Source organism: Martes martes, assembly GCF_963455335.1.
Source record: "Martes martes genome assembly, contig: scaffold_132, whole genome shotgun sequence".
NCBI classification, from domain to species: Eukaryota; Metazoa; Chordata; class Mammalia; order Carnivora; family Mustelidae; genus Martes; species Martes martes.
Window position 1 is genome coordinate 134,136 of NW_027666486.1, and position 18,555 is coordinate 152,690.

Consider the following 18,555-nt stretch of genomic DNA (forward strand, 5'->3'; position numbering starts at 1 on the left):
ACTAATTTGCAAAGATAAGAGATTTTTTTCAAATGTTGTTTCAGAAGTCTGGAAATAAGTTTTATATTCATTTTTACTAATTTTAGAGTTGCAAAAATAGTACCAAGTTGGCATATACCTGTCATCCAGCTTTTCCTAATGTCTACTTCTTATATAAACCTAACTATCAAAACCCCCAAATTAACACCAGGGTACAATATTATTAACTAAACTGGACAATTTTTTTTTTTTTTAAGAGAGAGCAAGTGTTGCATACACAAGTTGGCTGAGGGAGGGGAGAAGAGGGAGATAGAGAATCTCAAGCAGACTCTGCACCCAGCGCAGAGCCTGACATCCCTGAGATCATGACCTGAATCAAAATCAAGAGTCAGACACTTAACCCACTGAGCCACCCAGGTGCCTCTGGACACTTTTTTCTTTCTTTTTTTTTTTTTTAATTCTCACCCCTTGTCCCACACCAATGTTTTTTTTTTCTTTCAGCACCCTGTTTATGCTCCCCACACTGCACTGTGTTGTTACTTCTCAACAGCTCCTCAGTTTCCTTGTCTTTGATGGCCTTGATAACTTTGAAGAGTACTGGTCACTTATTTTGCAGAAATTTCCTTCATTTCTGGTTTGCCTGATATTTTCTCATGATCAAAATGAGGCCATACATTTTGACAACACCACAGCCACGATGCATGTCCTCCTGCATGCACTGTATCCAAGGGTTCATGTTTTCACTGTCTTGTTATTTGTGACGTTAACCATAACCACTTGGCTATGGTGGTGCCAGTCAGGTTTCTCTAAAGTTACTGTCTTTTAAATCAACATCTTAAAAGAGTATCTTGAGATTATATGTAAGAATATGCAGTTTCTCCTCAAACTTTCACCCACTAACTTCAGCATCCAAATGTGGACTGCACAAAACTTACTATTGTTCTGTTTTTGCCTAATGGTGGTTTCCCAAGTCCCTCTTTACTTCTGTATTTATTAAACAGAATTCTCCTGTAGGTTAAGAGCAGTCTCTTCTCTCCCATTTATTTTTATCAGTATGAATTCATGGGTATTTACTTTTTTTCTATAGGTGAATAAAATCCAATAATACCCAGGTTGCCTGGGTATCTCAGTTGGTTAAGCATCTGCCTTTGGCTCAGGTCATGATCTCAGGGTCCTGGGATGGAGCCCCACATCTGGCTCCCCGATCAGCAGGGGAGGTCTGCTTCTCCCTCTGCTCGTGTGCCCTATTACTCTGTCTCTCAAATAAACTCTTTAAAAATAAATAAATAAAATCCAATACTACCATTTATTTTGTTCCAGCTTTGGCCACCAGGAGCTCCTTCTTCAGGTTCAGTTCACTTGACAAGCCCTCATCCTTTTCTGAGCTGTTAAAGTCCAGAAGATTTTCAGATCAACTGTTCTTAGGACTATTTTAAATTCCTAAGCACTGCACCCAAAACCATTACGGCCTAGCTAAAAAAGGAATAAAACACTCTCACTTATCAGTCATGTAAAGTGATAAATCATTACATCCTATCCCAATCAGTGTTATATTCCAGACAGCACAACTATTAGCAGAAATTGGGTGATGTCTAAGCAAGTAATAAGCAAGTGAGAGTGCTAGACAGTACATTTTCTCCAAATGTACTCACTAATCGAATGCTTCTACTAACAGAAAACTGCTGTGTTCTGAAGACATACTTGATCATCAAACATTTTGTGGCCAGAGGTAAAATTGCCAGGAGGAATGATGATGGATTCCAGTTAGTCAGAAAATGTTCTCTAAAACACAAAACATAAAACTATTTTTCTGGCATTGGGGGATGCAGGGCAAACTTCAGGCTCTGGAACAAACTGGAAATAGGAAAGCGTCCAAGAGCCAAAGCTGAGTGCGTGTTCAGAAGAGTAAACAGCCCATGGCGTGGGAAACAAAGAAGCCCCTCCCGTCCCCTTTGTGCAGCTCTGTCCACAGCTTTAGAAGAAATAACTAGGGGCACCTCCAAAATGACTCCCCACGTGCTTACAGGTGCATGATCACCCACCATCCAAACAAAAAACAAGGGAGGTAGGTAGGAAGAGTTACAGGTTCTGTGGTCTGCTAAACGGAACAACTTTTGCCTAGGATACATTTTAAGGCGGCACAATTTACATAAGACAAAATGCACACAGTTTTAAAAGTACAGTTTAAGTTTCGACAAATGTATACAGGGGTCACGGTTCCTTTGTGTCTCCCTTCCAGACAACCCACACTCCCTGCTCCAGGAGGCCATCAATTTGGTTTTTGTCACTATGGATTAAATCTGAGTTTCACGTAAATTTATGTGAAATTATATGGCATATATTCTTCATTTGTGTATAGCTATTTTTGTTTCACGTAATGTTCTGAGATTCACCCATGGTGCTGTATTTGTTTACCGAGGCTCCTAATGATGGACATTTGGGCTGCTGCCAGTTTTTAGCTATCAATGATTGAGGCTGCTATGAACGTTCACCTGCAAGTCTTTGTGTGGACATGTTTTCATTTCTCTTGGTTAAATTCCTATGGCAGGTGTACATTTAAACTTTAAGGCAAAAGTGTATTTAACTTTTTAAGAAACTGACAAACTATTTTTCAAAGGGATTGTGCTGTGTTGTATTTCCTCCAGCAAAGTATAGGCATTCCAAACGCTCCACGTCTTCAACAACACTTGCTACAGTCAGTCTTTTTAAACTGAATCGTTCTAGTGGGTGTACAGTAGTAGCTCAATGTATTTTTTTAAGATATTTATTTGTTTGTTTGACAGAGAGAGAAAGGGCACAAGCAGGGGACAGCAGGCAGAGGGAGAGGGAGAAGCAGGATCCTTGTTTAACAGGGAGTCTGATGTGGGGCTCGATCCCAGGACTCCGGGATCATGACCCGAGCCGAAGGTAGCTGCTTAACTCATTAAGCCACCCAGGCACCCCTCAATGTGGTTTTAACATGCAATTCCCCAAAGACTGATAACGTTTAGACAACTTTCTGCCTAGGATGTACTTTTATACAAATGCAGTTGGTGTCTTACCAGAAACATAAGATTTTATAATATTCGTGAAGATAAGAAGCTTGCCAACTGATAACCGCTGAAGCTGGGCAATGAGCAGGGAGACTGTTGTCTCTATTTTTTTGTTTAAACTGCGTTCATTAAATACAAAACCAGAAGCCTGCTGGGTTGCATGCCCACAGAATGTGTTGTTTTAACTGATACAGAGGAACTCAGAAAAGAATGAGGTAAAGATGACTACTTGTCTAATTTTGGCACAGAGTAATGAAATAAAGCATTATGACTCTGAACTGAACAGCTTTAAGAAACTACTATGAATGAACTCCTATAAATTACCCAATTGACCCAGAAGAGTCAGAGTGTACATATTACATACAAAGGTTTGTACAAATACATGAGTAAAATACAGACACAGCAGACAGGTAACAAGACTGGAAAAAAGAGCTACCACTTTAGATGACAGAATGAAATTCTGAGGAGGTTCAACAAACTGGAATAATGGATGTGAGATCAGACAGTAAGATTTCACAAAATAGCAATATTAATGGAGATTATCTGCTTGTATTTCTTAACCTAAATATAACTGGAATAATGAAAAGATTCCTAGATGTTAAGGAAATGGAATTTTAGCTCTGGTTATTTTATCAATTTGCAGAATAACTTAACAAGAACCACAGCCTTCAGCCTTGATTAAAAAGAAAAAAATCAGTCCTGCATTCCTCTCATAGGGTTGAGGATAAAATGTTGGACCAGCAAAACAAACACTTGGGGAGACAAGTATAGAAGACCTATTTTGGTTTTCACACTCACACTTTTGCATACATATTCAAGTTTTAAAAACTTTGGATTTAGTAAAAATGGAAGAATATTTCCCTAAGTTTCATATCAATATATGCCTCAGAGGGTTGATGCTACATAAATATTCCAACAAGGAAAAAAAAGGCAAGCCTAGACTTCATTGCCATACTACATTTATTGAGTACCAGTGGTGATAAATCAATTTTCTGGGTAAGTAAATCTGCCCAGGGCCAAACGGTGTTGTTGGTTTTTTTTTTTTTTAAGTAGATTTCAGGGGCACCTGGGTGGCTCAGTGGGTTAAAGCCTCTGCCTTCGGCTCAGGTCATGATCCCAGTGTCCTGGGATCGAGCCCAGCATCAGGCTCTCTGCTCGGCAGGGAGCCTGCTTCCCTTCCTCTCTCTCCCCGCCTGCCTCTCTGCCTACTTGTGATCTCTGTCTGTAAAATAAATATATAAAATCTTAAAAAAAAAAAGTAGGTTTTAAAAATTATATCCTACATTTCTTATATTATTAAATACTACATGGAAAAATAATTTAGCCTTTTCTGATTATTTTAGGCAATTATAATTAGGTTCCCTGGAGAAGTATGCAGAGATGCTCCCAGTCCTTATAGGCCATGCCACAGTCTTCATGGTCCATGTCCAGAAGAGTGCCACAGCAGTGCCATTTCTGCTACCTTAGCACCTGCCCACTATTTCTACCATTAATAAAGGGTCAGTAAAGGAGCCTGGAACACACTTATAAACTAAAAGGCTAGAACTGAGAATACAGTTGTTTCAGAAGCAGGTTATTATGTACTCAGTGTTTGACCACTCATCCAGTATCTTCTCCAAATCAAACTTTTTCTCTTAAATGAGTTATGACTGTAATAAATCCATCAAACATAAAAACATATTTAAAAATTATACTTAACTGTTCTTAGTAGTAAGTCACAGCCATATCATCTCAATATGTATACATATCCCAAACCTAAAACCTAGTAAGGAAAACTTGAAAAAGACATAAACTCGTAAGTCATCCTCATCCTGTAAGTAGAAGCTATCTCCCAGGAATGACAAATACAGGAAACCAAGACCAAAGCTGTTCCCTTCAAACAACAGCTAGCCAATATATTTTTAATTGGTAGGGAAATAGGTGAGGACATATGAGGACTAACCATTAAAGTCTTAATCATACAGAGGTGTTTCCTACCCAACAAATGATCCATCTTCTCTTGAAAGAATCAGCAAATTCTTAATTTTTAGAAAATTACAAAAAAATCAGAAATTTACAAAAACTAAGTAATATTAATTAATTATCAATTTAACTTTTTTGTTTCACGTAATAGCAGAAACCTTTTCATTCTACCTTTTCATCTGCTGAAGAATGTGATAAGCCCCTTGCTCACCACCTTTTGGCAAAAATGAATGAACTATCTCAATGCGTGAACATGCTTAGAATAGAGTGACAGGCAGAGCAAGTGATTCAACTGTGGGGGGAGACATGGCATACAGCAATTCCCCAACCCTAATTTTCTGAATTGTGAGTAATTATCCACAGTCCAAGATCCACAGACTGGATAGGATGGTTACTGTCAACTTCCACATGCACCCAAGCTTCAGATAAGCCCATCTCTTGATCAAAACCATCTTGCCTGAAGCCCCAATTCTGCCTGTGCACAGCTGCACCACTCAGAGGAAATCAACCACACTTAGGAAAAAAACCCAGAAGTTTCTCTCCGTTCTGTTCCCTATGAGGGAGGATGGAAATTCAAGCCTGTACATACTTAACGGGTCTATGAATGCAAAATCAGCTCCATATGAAATGTTGCAAGAAAATGAAGGTGAATGAGACAGGGGACAGAATGAAGTACTATAGGATATCTACTAAAAAAAGTACCAAGTACACGTACAAAGTACATCAGAGTTTTGTGCAAAAGGGAAAATACATCCAGTTGGTGTGGTAAGAAATATCTCCAAGGGTGCCTGGGTGGCTCAGTCATTAAGAGTCTGCCTTCAGCTCAGGTCATGATCCCAGAGTCCTGGGATCAAGTCCTGCATCCGGCTCCGGGCTCCTCCGGAAGCCTACTTCTTCTCACTCTCCCACTCCCTCTGCTGTGTTCCCTCTCTCACTGTGTCTCTCTCTGTCAAATAAGTAAATAAAATCTTTAAAAAAAAAAAAAGGGGAAAAAGAAATATCTCCGAGGAGGAGGAAGAAAGGATTTCAAGAGGACTGTGAAGAATAAACAGGATTTTCAAACTTCTGAAGACCTAGCCTGGGCTTGTAATCAAAATGTGACTTTACAGAAACCTAGACCAGTTACCAAAAGGTGCAAATAGAGGTTTCTCAAAGAAATCATTTGTGAAAAATGCCCTAGTATCCTCCTCAATGTTCACAACAGATCATAAACATCAAAGACTAAAAATCGTACATTAAATCCACGTAACTCTGTCTTTACACAAAGATTTCACATTTATTTAATCACAGAAGCATCTCTGGTTTTGCTTGTTTTCCCTGTTTATATTCATTGACTTTCTCCCTTTTCAGAGAATCTTCTTTCTCTGTTCCATCCTGCCTCACCAGTGAACTAAAGTGTGAGGACTAGAACATCTTTTTTTGGGGGGGGGGGAGGAGAGCAAGGCAGGGGTGGAGTTCTGTTATCCTAAAGGAAGTTGTGGTTTGTTCCTGTTTTTCTCCAGTAATAAAAGTTAACTCCAGAAAGTGCTAAGTGTCTGTGAAAAAAGTCTGAACCAACAGCCAATAGAGTAATGGGTTTAAACATTTTAAAAATTACAATTCCCCAGGGTAATCTTATTGTAGTTACAGGACTATAAATGCCTCCCAAAAATGTTAATACATAGGAGAATACCTGCAGAGGTTGCTCAAATAAGCTCAATACTCTCTCTTTTGTTCAATTTCAAAGTGCAGAGGGTCCCAGACTTGCAGTGGTACGACTTGATGGTGCGAAAGTATGCAAAATCAGTAGCGGTCAAACTTCCAATTTCAGATGTGGATCTTTTTCGGGACTAGTAGCACACAGTATGATCCTCTTGTGATGCTGGGCAGCTGCGCATGCAGCTCCCAGTCAGTCCCGGGACCACAAGGGTAAAAAACTGATACGCTGACAACCATTCCATTTTTCACTTTCAGTACAGAATTCAACAAACTGCATGAGATATTATTTTACTTATTTTTATATTGGGGGGGGTGGAAAGGGAGAGAGAGAATCCTAGGCAGGCTCCACACCCAGTGTGGAACCCAATGTGGGGCTTGATCTTGTGGGCCTGAGATGATGACCTGAGCTGAAACCAAGCGTCAGATGTTTAACTGACTGAGCCACCAAGTGCTCCTTACATGAGATATTATAAAATACATCCCACTAAAAGAAGGTTGTGTTAGATGATTTTGCCCAACTGCAGACTAACCCAAGTATTCTGAGCACATTTAGGGTAGATTGGGCCAAGTTGTGATGTTCCATAGGTTAGGTATTATTACATGCACTGTAGACTTGGTATTTTCAACTCACAATGAGTTTATCGGGACACAACCCCCTAAAAGTCAAGGAAGATCTACTGTTTTCTCACAGTAATAAGTAATTTCCTTTATTTTACAGACAAAGAGGCTTAGAGATACTATAGTAATTTTCTCAAGAATCTGGATTACATTTAACACAAGGTAACAAGCAGGTAGTGCCTAACCAAGACTTGTAAACATTTTTCCCAGCTTATTAACAGAAGGGTCGCTGCCTAAAACTCCAAGCCCCAAGTAGTGTCATGTTTTCTTAATATTATCAGGTGTCAAAGGGAAACTTTTACGTTTCCCACTTTCTAACACCAACTGAGATGTCAACAATTTTAATGTGTTACTACTTCAGAAAGATTAAAATATGGGAAAGTGATGTATCAGAACAGGCAAAAAGGGTATGATTTGATTTATTCCTATGGATCACTTAACTCTTGAACAGTTACCACTGCAACAGATACAGTGTATTTACAACTGAATTAACTTAAAAAAATACTGCAATGTTCTATTTTTTTAAGTTTTTTTCTACTTATTTATTTAACAGAGATACACGGCGAGAGAGGGAACATAAGCAGGGGGAGTGGGAGAGGGAGAAGCAGGCCTAGCCCGGAACAATGTGGAGCTCAATTCCAGGACCCTGGGATCATGACCTGAGCCGTGGGATCATGACCTGCGCTCAAGGCAGACGCTTAACTACTGAGCTACTACCCAGGCACCCCCCAACAAAATACTACAATTTTCTAGTTCTGAAGTCAGATTGGACTCCCTCCCTCCAAAATAGTTACCTTTTATTAATATGCAACCTAAAGCTTCAGGGAAGTGGCTGATGTTGCCATGACTATCAACTGCCTTTTATTTTATTTATCTATTTGAGAGCACGAGCACAGGAGTGAGAGAATGAAAGAGAGCATGAGCAGGGAGCCCGATGCAGGGCTCTCGATCCCAGGACCACGACCCAAGCTGAAGGCAGATGCTTAACTGAGCCACCCAGGTATTCCTGTCAATTGCTTCTTAAAAAGTCAGCTTAAAAAAATAAATAAGTTTCCAAATCCAGGAAAAATACTCTTCTTAAAATTATCTGCACTTTATTCTGCTGCTCTGGGGCACAAAGAGAAAAGAGCATGGGTTAGTAGAGGGAATTATGGGACATCTACACTAATAAATTTTCCCAGAAAAATACCAGACTTGTGTCCCCGGGATGTTTATTCACTGTGCTAACTGCTAAGGAAACAGAAATAAAGAACACTACCTATATATCTCAAATAAATTCTTTGGTACTTAACATGGGTGGAGTCTTCATGGAAGCTTTTGTGAATGAAGTAAAGTTATTAACCTACTCAGAAAAAAAGTATGTGCACAAGTAATTATCTGCATGCAATTTCAGATTTGTAGATCCCACCATTATGACTGGTCCAACAAATATCAATTTATATAAAAACAAACAAGAACAGGGATGACTGGCCAAGATTCCATCTGTAACTTGCAGAATTTCAGAATGCTAATGTTCAAGCTGTCTGATTCTTTCTTCTCATCCACTAGGAGAACTACAAATTCAGTAATTAAGGTGGATCATGCCTGGAACACTATCCAAAAACATAGCTAAGTTTGAATGGCAGACCACACACAAATGCCATCTTACCTTTTCTTATTGTTTTTTGTCATTCTACTTTTTTTCTGTTAAGTCACCTAACATTATTTCCACTGAGGTACAATAACCACATCCAAGAATCATTCCATCTTTCCCTCTCCACTCAGCCCTGTCATTGCATTTTATTACAGAGAAATTAGCAGAGATCTTTTATTTTTATACTTCTTTATCTATTCTGAAATTGAGTTTTTGCCCATGTGTCTAAATTCCCTAATTATTTTATGATCAAGCATAGTTCACTTATTCTTTTTTGAAATCTGAGCCCCTGTAAAATATGATCTTGAAGATGAAGAGGATTACCAAACATCTAGTATTACAGGACTGAGAGAAGTTGTGTTTCTATTCTCCTATGACACCTTGAATATTAACCCTGAATTCAAAATCTGTACTCTGAAGTCCTCTCAGACTAGAAATATTTTGGAATATGTTCCAACATGAGGGTGTAAGTCTTTTTAGAAGGGTTTATTCAATCTCCTTCGCAACTGAATCCATTGGGCCAATTTGAAAATATAACTATTACGGGAGATCCTTGAGTTGATGGGGGTAGAATAAAATGGAGTGGCTTGGGTAAGATGAGCTCCACAGGCCTATGTAGCCAGTTCGGGGCAAAGGCAACTTTCAAAAGTAGAGATGTGGCTTCTCCTGGATGCCTCCAAATGAAATCTCAACATCCCTGATGAGAGTCTACTCTTTCCAACCAAGCAGCCTTCCTTCCAGGTAAAACAGTACTCCAGTGTTGTCTTTTCTTTTTGACTGTGGGGCTGCACTTAATGACATGCATCTAACAAACAGAGTATGACTTAAGTGACTTCTGAACTTAAGAGTATAAATAATGTGGCTTCCTCCTTGCTCACTCTTGGACCACTGTGAGAAGCCAACAGTCATGGTCATGAGGAAACTTACAAAGCCTTAAGGAGAGGTTTATATGGTAAGCAACCAAGTCTACCTCCAGCCAGCAAGGAATTGAGGTCTTCAGCAAAGTCATTTAAGTAAGTCATTTTGAGAAGCAGACCCCTAACCTTAGGCAAGCTTTCAGATGACTGCAGCCCAACCCAACATCCTGTTAAAAGCTCATTAGGGACCCTGAGCCAGAATCATTCAGGTAAATCATTCCTAGATTTCTAATTCTGACAGGAGGTTTCAGAATTGAGTAAAACTGGTTAAAAGCTACAAACTTCCACTAACAAGACTTAAAAGTACTGGGGATGTAATGTATGACATGATGAATATATTAACACTGCTCACAGTGTATTTGAAAGTTACTAAGAGAATAAATCCTAGGGTGCCTGGGTGGCTCAGTTGGTTAAGCAACTGCCTTGGGCTCAGGTCATGATTCCTGACTCCTGGGATCCAGTCCTGCATCAGGCTCCCAGCTCCATGCTTCTCTCTCTGACCTTCTCCCTTCTCATGCTCTCTCTCACTCTCTCAAATAAAAATCTTAAAAAAAAAAAAAAAAAAGAGAGACAGAGAATAAATCCTAAAAGTTCTCATCACAAGGGAAAAACCTTCCCCCTCACTGCTTTCTTTCTTTTTTTTTTTTTTAACTCTATGAGGCAATAGAACTTACTGTGGTAACCATTTCACAATATATGTAAGTCAACTCATTATGCTGTATGCCTTAATAGTGCTGTGTATCAATTATAGATCAACAAAACTTTAAAGGAAAAAAGGGTGTGAGATAATACATTTAAGTTTAAGTTGCTATTTAGAGGATAATTTGTTACATAGCTCTAGATAACTCATACACACACACACACACCCCTATTTCCCAAATATACAGTATTTTATAAAAATTTTAAAAAAAAAAAGCCTAGAAAAAAAGACACACATTTCAGGTTATAAGACATCTACTATTTTCTACAAAACTCTTAAGGTTATACATCCTGATCAGATCCACTCTAAAGCGAAAAAAGGTTAATCTGAGGAAGCTAAAAGTGAATCTTAATTAATTAAAGTAACCCAGCTCTGACCTGATAGTCGACTCTTCAGATATTCAATCAAATACTGTCAATACTTACTGTATTCCTTTAGACCATGAGTCAGCCAATTTTTGACGTAGAAGGCCAGACTATTTTTGGCTCTGCAGGCCAAGAGGCAAAAATAAAGATTATGGACATACTTATGTAACAACCATTTAAAAATATAAAGACCATTCTGAGCTTTCCAGACCCTATAAATACAGGTGGTCAGCTTCAGAGCCTAAACCACAAAAAGTGTATCATCTCTCATATAAAAGCAATCCAAAACTTTCAGTGTCCATATTTCAAAGGACTTCCCCACAGGCTGCACTTTATGCAAATATCAGTTTAAAAAAATCTTATTAACTGGATTGGCTGCTTTTTACTAAAACAGTAAGGCTTGCCATTCCAAAGTTAATAGTATCTCAACCCCAGAGTCAGAAGAACAGCGACAGCATTCTTGTCAAACTGAAAGAAATGCAAATTTGTTTCACTAAGAATATTAAGGGCAAGAGAGCAATAATGGTAATACTCCCAGCAAATAAATTTATCATTAAACAAGGGGTTTGAGTAGCAAAAATGACCTACTGGTTATAGCCAAAACAATAAGGAATTCTACTACTTACCTTCAACTATTACCATTATTACACCCTCTGCCTTTAAAACTCATCAAGTTAGTTTCCTCAATATATATATATGTAAATATAATTACTGTATATTTGGGAAATGTAAGCTTTGAAATACAGTTTTGAGATAGATACACATATATATTACACATTATATATATATATATATATATATATATATAGCATATGCTATATATCTATATATAGCTATAGCACACAGCTCTGTAAAATCAGCTTATTTGCACCAATGGCTGGAGTGAGGTTAATCATACTACATTAGCCGTCATTACAATCTAAGAGACAGGAGACCGCTAACATCTAGTCCTTACACTCTGTGACTAGCTGCTCAGTCTTTGCCCAGTCTTTTGTCTTCTCTGGGATTAATATTCCACATAACAGAACTAGAATTTATTATATCTGAAACTTCTAAATAGTAAAAAATCTATGACAGATACACACACACACACACACACACACACACACTTAAAACAAGAAGCCTGAAATAAGTTAATTCTGTCTCCTTAACTGATTATTAGGTGGTAAGCAGGTATTATACTGAACAGAAGAAAAGCAAATGAAAAGAAATTAAGGTCTGGAAAATACTCCATCTGCTTAAGTTTTCATATTAGGAGAATTCTCTAGGCCAATGAAATGTCTTCCAAGAGAATGTCAATCTCCTTGTTAATCTGCCTTAAGACAGTGTTTTATCCCTGTCTCTAACATGCAAACCCATTAATCTCCACAGAATCCTCCCCCCAATAAAGACTTCCTGTTAAATGCACTCTCTTAAGGGAAAATATCAGTCAAGAACTTGAAATCAGGCTGGTGGGCCAATCAATGACCGGAAAACTCCTATAGGAAAATAAAAGGATCAAGCTACATCCACCACAAATGGATACCCAGTACTGACTGGGAAATTTTATTTAGTCCTGCACTCAACTTGGCAAAAGAGTATCCTGCTTGGTGACTGAACGCATTTAGGGATGACATTATCCTATCTTTGGCATACGGTGACAGCAACGATCCAATCTAAATCCATGCATAGTACGTACTGAGAAACTGTTTAGAGTCTTCAATATTTTAGATATATTTAGCATAAAGTTGTGAATTTACTTACGAGTCCATACTGAAGTAAAACTTTAAAAAAACTAAAAAATATTAAACACTTTAGGAAAATTCGATGTTTTAAGAAACTTACATTTTCTTAAATTTATTTAATAAATTTAGCGCTGTGCCATGGCTAATGATCTTCTAGCAAATAAAATCTATTCCATAAAATTATTAAGGGCTGAAAAGAGGAACAGGAAAGACCTAAATGTTTCAAAGGAAAGAGTGGAAATGGAACTAATGTTTAATTGAGATTTGGGACTTAAAATCTGACCATTATTCTCCTTCCCCTGTGTTCTACAAAAGATGCAGTGGCTTACAATTTTTTTAAGTCACAGATTAAATATTTATATATAAAAAATCAATCATAAATGAAAAACAAAAGCAGAAAATGAGGAGTAGGAAAAAGAATATATAATACTGTTGCTATATATAGTTCATCGAACGTCAAATTTTGGCTCACAGCTTCCCAGGGCTCCCCTGGGTACATCTGAAAACCACTGAGTAACAGATTCTGGTTGGGGCCACTTGATCATTAGGAGTAAATGGACTAAGGAGTCTCTCTAATCTTCCTCTGGTATCAGTAGGTTTTTTTTTTTTTTTTTCCATTTTGGGAAGAAGCTAAATTGGATCAGTTGGAGGAGAAATTTTCAGATGAGGGTCTAGATACTAGCAACCAGATAAAGTTAAGTGCTGAAGTATGAAAACAATTAAGGCACTTAAAACCAGGCCATCTGCCCGCTTGTGGGGTGCAACAGAGAAAGCTATAGGCAGTGTTACAGTTTTTTGTTATCGGGAGAGCCCATCTCAGCACATGGACAAGTTACTGAACTGACCTCCCTGAAGTTCTCCATCAGAGGCCACGTAAGGTGATTCTCACCTGGAAAATTTTCAGCAAAGTGCCCACCAGGACCACAGAAAGGTCTTCAGGTTACTGCCATGGATATTCTGGCTTTGCCAATGCTTTCCAGTGAGTTTAACCACTAAATAAGCATAAGCCTGGCAAGGCCAGTCATTAGCAAAGAACACTGATAAGTCTCTGTGCATTTTATTCCCTGGACAATTAAAAACAGAAATAACTAATAAAAAAAAGTCAACCATGATTATAATCTTTTCCTTAGTTTACGTAGTAGGATGTGTCTTATTTAAAGCTGTGAGGTAAGTCCAGACAAAAAGAATAGCAGACAACCATGTTCTACCGGTTCTTCCAATTACAAAATTATTTACTCCAATTTCTTTTGTTTTACAGATGACAAAAACGAAATGCAGATATTTAGTGATTTTCCAAACATCTTACTGACATTTTGTCCCAAGATCCTAACTCCTGGGTAGAGTGGTCTTGCCTTTTTTATTCCATAACACTGCCCTCCTTATAAAATTTCATATAAATATCCTGAATATTATAGGATATTAATATTAATATAGTATTAATGTTATAATTAATATTATTATACTCCTAAGTATTAGAAATTTGTCTTACAACTCATCTATCAATAAGCATCAAAAAATTAATGAACAATTGGGTTTGCCTGCCAATTTTGGACTTAAGATTATCTCCACCTCAAAAAAAACCCACCCAACAAAGTCACAAGTACTTTATTTAAGTCAATGAATTTTGCTGCCATTTGACAATGGTTCCACTACAAAATAACTGCTTTTTATTATCTCTCCACTACAAGTTTTCTCACACTGACTCCTTACCATCCATCCCACAAATAGGAATGACAAATAGCCAGCACTAATCCCTTCCCTTCCAAACCCAGAGCAAACATGGGAGAGACCAGATGAGGCTCTAGAATCCTCCAAACTATACTCCAGAAAGCTTTAAGATAAAACCCATAACCTATTCTTTTCTCGCACCTCGTATTTCTAGTTCCTTCTCTTTTTTTTTTTTTTGCCACCTTAGCCTCTATACTAATGCCAAAATCATCTTTTAAAATAGGACTATGATCTTTCCTCTAAAATCTTCACTGTCTTTCAATTACCTAGAAAGTCAATCCTAAAGCCCACAATGTAACACCAATCTAAAGCCTGCCACCTATATACTTAATGAATATGTCTGGCTACTGACCCTGTTCACCCCCCAAAACGACAACTATTCCTTTTCCTATCTCCATTCCAAAGCTTCTCCTGACTGCTCCCGTTCAGGACACTGTCTCCAACCGAGCAGTCTTCGAGCTTCTATTAGCTCTCCTATTCTCTTTATTTGGTTCTGTAGACATGCATAGCTAATGGAATTTTTGTCCAGTTACTCTGCACTTTCATTTATTCATTCATTCAACAAATACTGTATCTCAAGTTCTCTGCTAAATGCTAGAAATACAACAGTGGGTAGAAACAGGCTGATCCCTACTACTACTAAAGAGCTTCATCTAATAGTCAAACCAGCAAATAATCACAAATAGAAAATTATAAAAGAGGAAAATATTCCAAAGAAATGTCAAGGGCATATTCAAAGAAAGTAGTCTTGGGGTGGAGTTAATGAGGGATGTGGGGAGGGAAGAGTCAAGGACAGAAGTCTCAGGTAGGGGAAAAATGGAAAATGGCACTTGGTATGAAAGTCTGTCTCACGGTGTTAGGTAATACTAAAACAAGACCAAGGTCACTGATATACAGAGACCAGGCAGCAAAAGATGAGGCTGGAAGAACAGGCAGGCAGCCAGACAGGCACTATTAATTACGATCCATCTATTCCAGTCACCATAAATTCCCTATCTGCCACTATAATCAAAAACTTAAAATGTACTTGCTGAATGAAGTTAAATACAGAAATGTGTTGAAATATTAACAAAATATGCAATTTGCTAAACAAATCAGCAGCCTGGTAGCCAATCCTACCAAATTCCTATCATTGATTCCCAATCATGCTTACTTACCCTCAGAGCAATTCTCAAATCAAACTGCATATCAGATCAACTGGGGGCCCTTAAAGAACAAGGATGCTCTGGCCCTACCAACCGTAATACTGATTTAATGGGTATTTTATGGGGGCCACCTAGACAAATGCATTTTATTTTACCTACTTTTCCTGGTCTACATGTTTTTATCTATAACTGAAGTATAACTGGCTTACAAGATCACATGAGTTTCAAGTATACAACATACTGATTTGACAATTATACACACTACTCATTGCTTACAGTAAGTGCAGTCACCATACAATATTATTGTAGTATTATGGACTATATTCCCTATGCTGTACTTTTCATCTCTGTTACTTATGATTTATTTTATAACTGGAAGTATGCACCTCTTAATCCCCTTCATCTATTTTGCTCATCCATCTCCCTATCCACCTTCCCTCTGGCAACCACCAATTTATTCTATTTATGTGTCTGTTTTTTGTTCTTTTTGTTTTTTAGATTCTACACATAAGTGAAATCACATGGTACTTGTCTTTCCTGGTCTAACTTATTTTACTTAGCATAATGCCTACATATCTGTCCATGTTGTCACAAATGGTACTATCTCACTCTTTTTTATGGCTGAGTAATATTCCACCACCAATATACCACATTTTTTAAATTCATCTATCGATGGACACTTGACTGACTTTCGTATCTTGGCTATTGTAAATAATGCTGCAGTAAACATAGGGATGCATTTATCTTTTTGAATTCGTGGTTTGTTGTTGTTGTTGTTTCCTTGAGTAAATACCCTGTAGAGTTACTGGATCCTATGTTATTTCTATTTTTTTATTTTTGAGGAACATCCATACTGTTTCCCACAGTGGTTGCACCAATTTACAATCTCCCCAAATAATGCATGAGGATTCCCTTTTCTCCACATCCTTGCCAATACCTGTTATTTCTTGTCTTTGATTTTAGCCATCCAGAGTGAGATAAAGTGATATCTCACTGTGGTTATGATCTGCATTTTTCTGATTAGTGATGTTGGAACATCTTTTTATATGTCTACCAGCCATCTGTGCGTCGTCTTTGGAAAAATGTCTATTCCGGTCCTCTGTTCATTTTTAAATTGAAATGTTTTTTGGTGATGAGTCTATATATTTTGGATATTAGATATGTCATTTGTAAATATCTTCTATTCACTAGGTTGCCTTTTTTATTTTGTTAATTGTTTCCTTTGCTGTACAGAAGCTGTTTATTTTGGTTAGTCCCAATAATTTATTTTCACTTTTGCATCTCTTGCCTGAGGAGACAATATCTAGAAAAATGCTGCTGTGGCCAATGTCTAGGAGATTACCACCAATGTTTTCTTTTAGGAATTTTATGGATCCAGGTCTCACATTTAGGTCAAAACTCCATTTTGAGTTTCTTTTGTATATGGTTTAAGAAAGTGGTCCAGTTTCATTCTAAGACACCATTTTCCCCAACCATACATCCTTGCCTCCTCTGTCACAGATTAAATGACCACACATACAGGAATGGGTTTCTTTTGGGTTCTCTATCCTGTTCCATTGATCTGTGCCTATTTTTGTGCCACACCTTTGTACTATTTCTTCATATCTGGGATTGTGGTATCTATAGTTTTGTTCTTACTCAAAAATACTTTGGCTGGTCCGGGCCTTTTGCACTTCCACACAAATTCTGGAATTGTTTTATAGGTCTGTGAAAAAATGCTATTGGTATTTTGATACAGATTGTGCTGAATCTGTAGACTGCTTTGAGTAATATGGACATTTTGACAATACTAAGTCTTCTAATCCACGAGCATGGTATACTTCTCCATATGTTTGTTTATACTGTCTACAACCTCAGTGTCTTACAGTTTTGGGAGTATGAAGTTTTTCACCTCCTGGATTAAAATTTATTTCCACATATTTTATTGAGCAGAAGTATTTTAAATAGCTCCCAGGAGACTCTAATGTGAAGTCTGGGTAGAGAATCATTTGTCTTAGGGATAGTTCTCCTAACAAACTTCTCAGAGATGGCTTTTGTTTCTCCTAGCTGCTCCTTTTGAGATCGGCCCTTCCCCTATTCCTCCTAGGTTTAACACAACTGCTGGTATTCCCAAACACATCTGTGTAGCTACATCCAAGGAACCACATTCATTCCGTTTATACCCTTTCGAACAAGCAAGTTGCTATAAAAAGCAAAGGGAGTGGAGGTGCTGAATTGGAATTTAAAAACCACCCTGAAATAACCCAGTTCAGTCTTGAATACTCTAGTCAAAATTCTCATTTGTGCAGCAGGGGTAAAATTCCCAAGGTGGGAGACAAAATGAGTAGATGAGTAAATTCTGCCTAAGACAGAGCAATGTGCCCCATCATCAGCAAAAAAAAGGAGAACGAACTGGGAAAGGGTAACCAACTGATTCACGTTTGCCTGCTTTCCAGGCAAAAGGCTCTGAGAAACTGAAAGAAAATTACAGAGGACAGGGTCCCAAGAAATTGGGAAGAGAGGAGTGCATTCAAAATTGCTCCTGAGGTTGCAGGGATATATCAGTTATGAGAACCCAAATACAAGTCAAATGTAGGGTGACTCTTAAGCTATTAAAATTGCCTGAATTTAAGGAGAGATTCTGGCTATAGCTTTTGTTTTATAATAAAAGAAAACTGGTAATCAAGGTTACCTGTAATAATGGGATTCTATCCCTAATGCTGCTTATATATACAAAGGCAATATTTAAAATAATTCAAAATTAAATGTATGTTATGAACAATTTTAGAATTCACTGACTCCTTTAGATTATCTGTGCATGCCACGTTCTTCAGTATCAGGTTGAGGTGCAAAGCACAAAGGAGATTTTAAATCATTACGTAGGCAGTTTTACCTATTAAAAAAAATTAGGATTTGATGAAATTTATCTCAAAAGATACAATACAATTTCACCTTCTCTGTTTTAAAACTAAACCCATTCTAAGAACAATTACAAATGACACAATGAGAAAAATTAGCTCTCTCCACGAACTTTCTGTTCTAAGATGAACCTGGGCCAACTGTAAATCACACCAT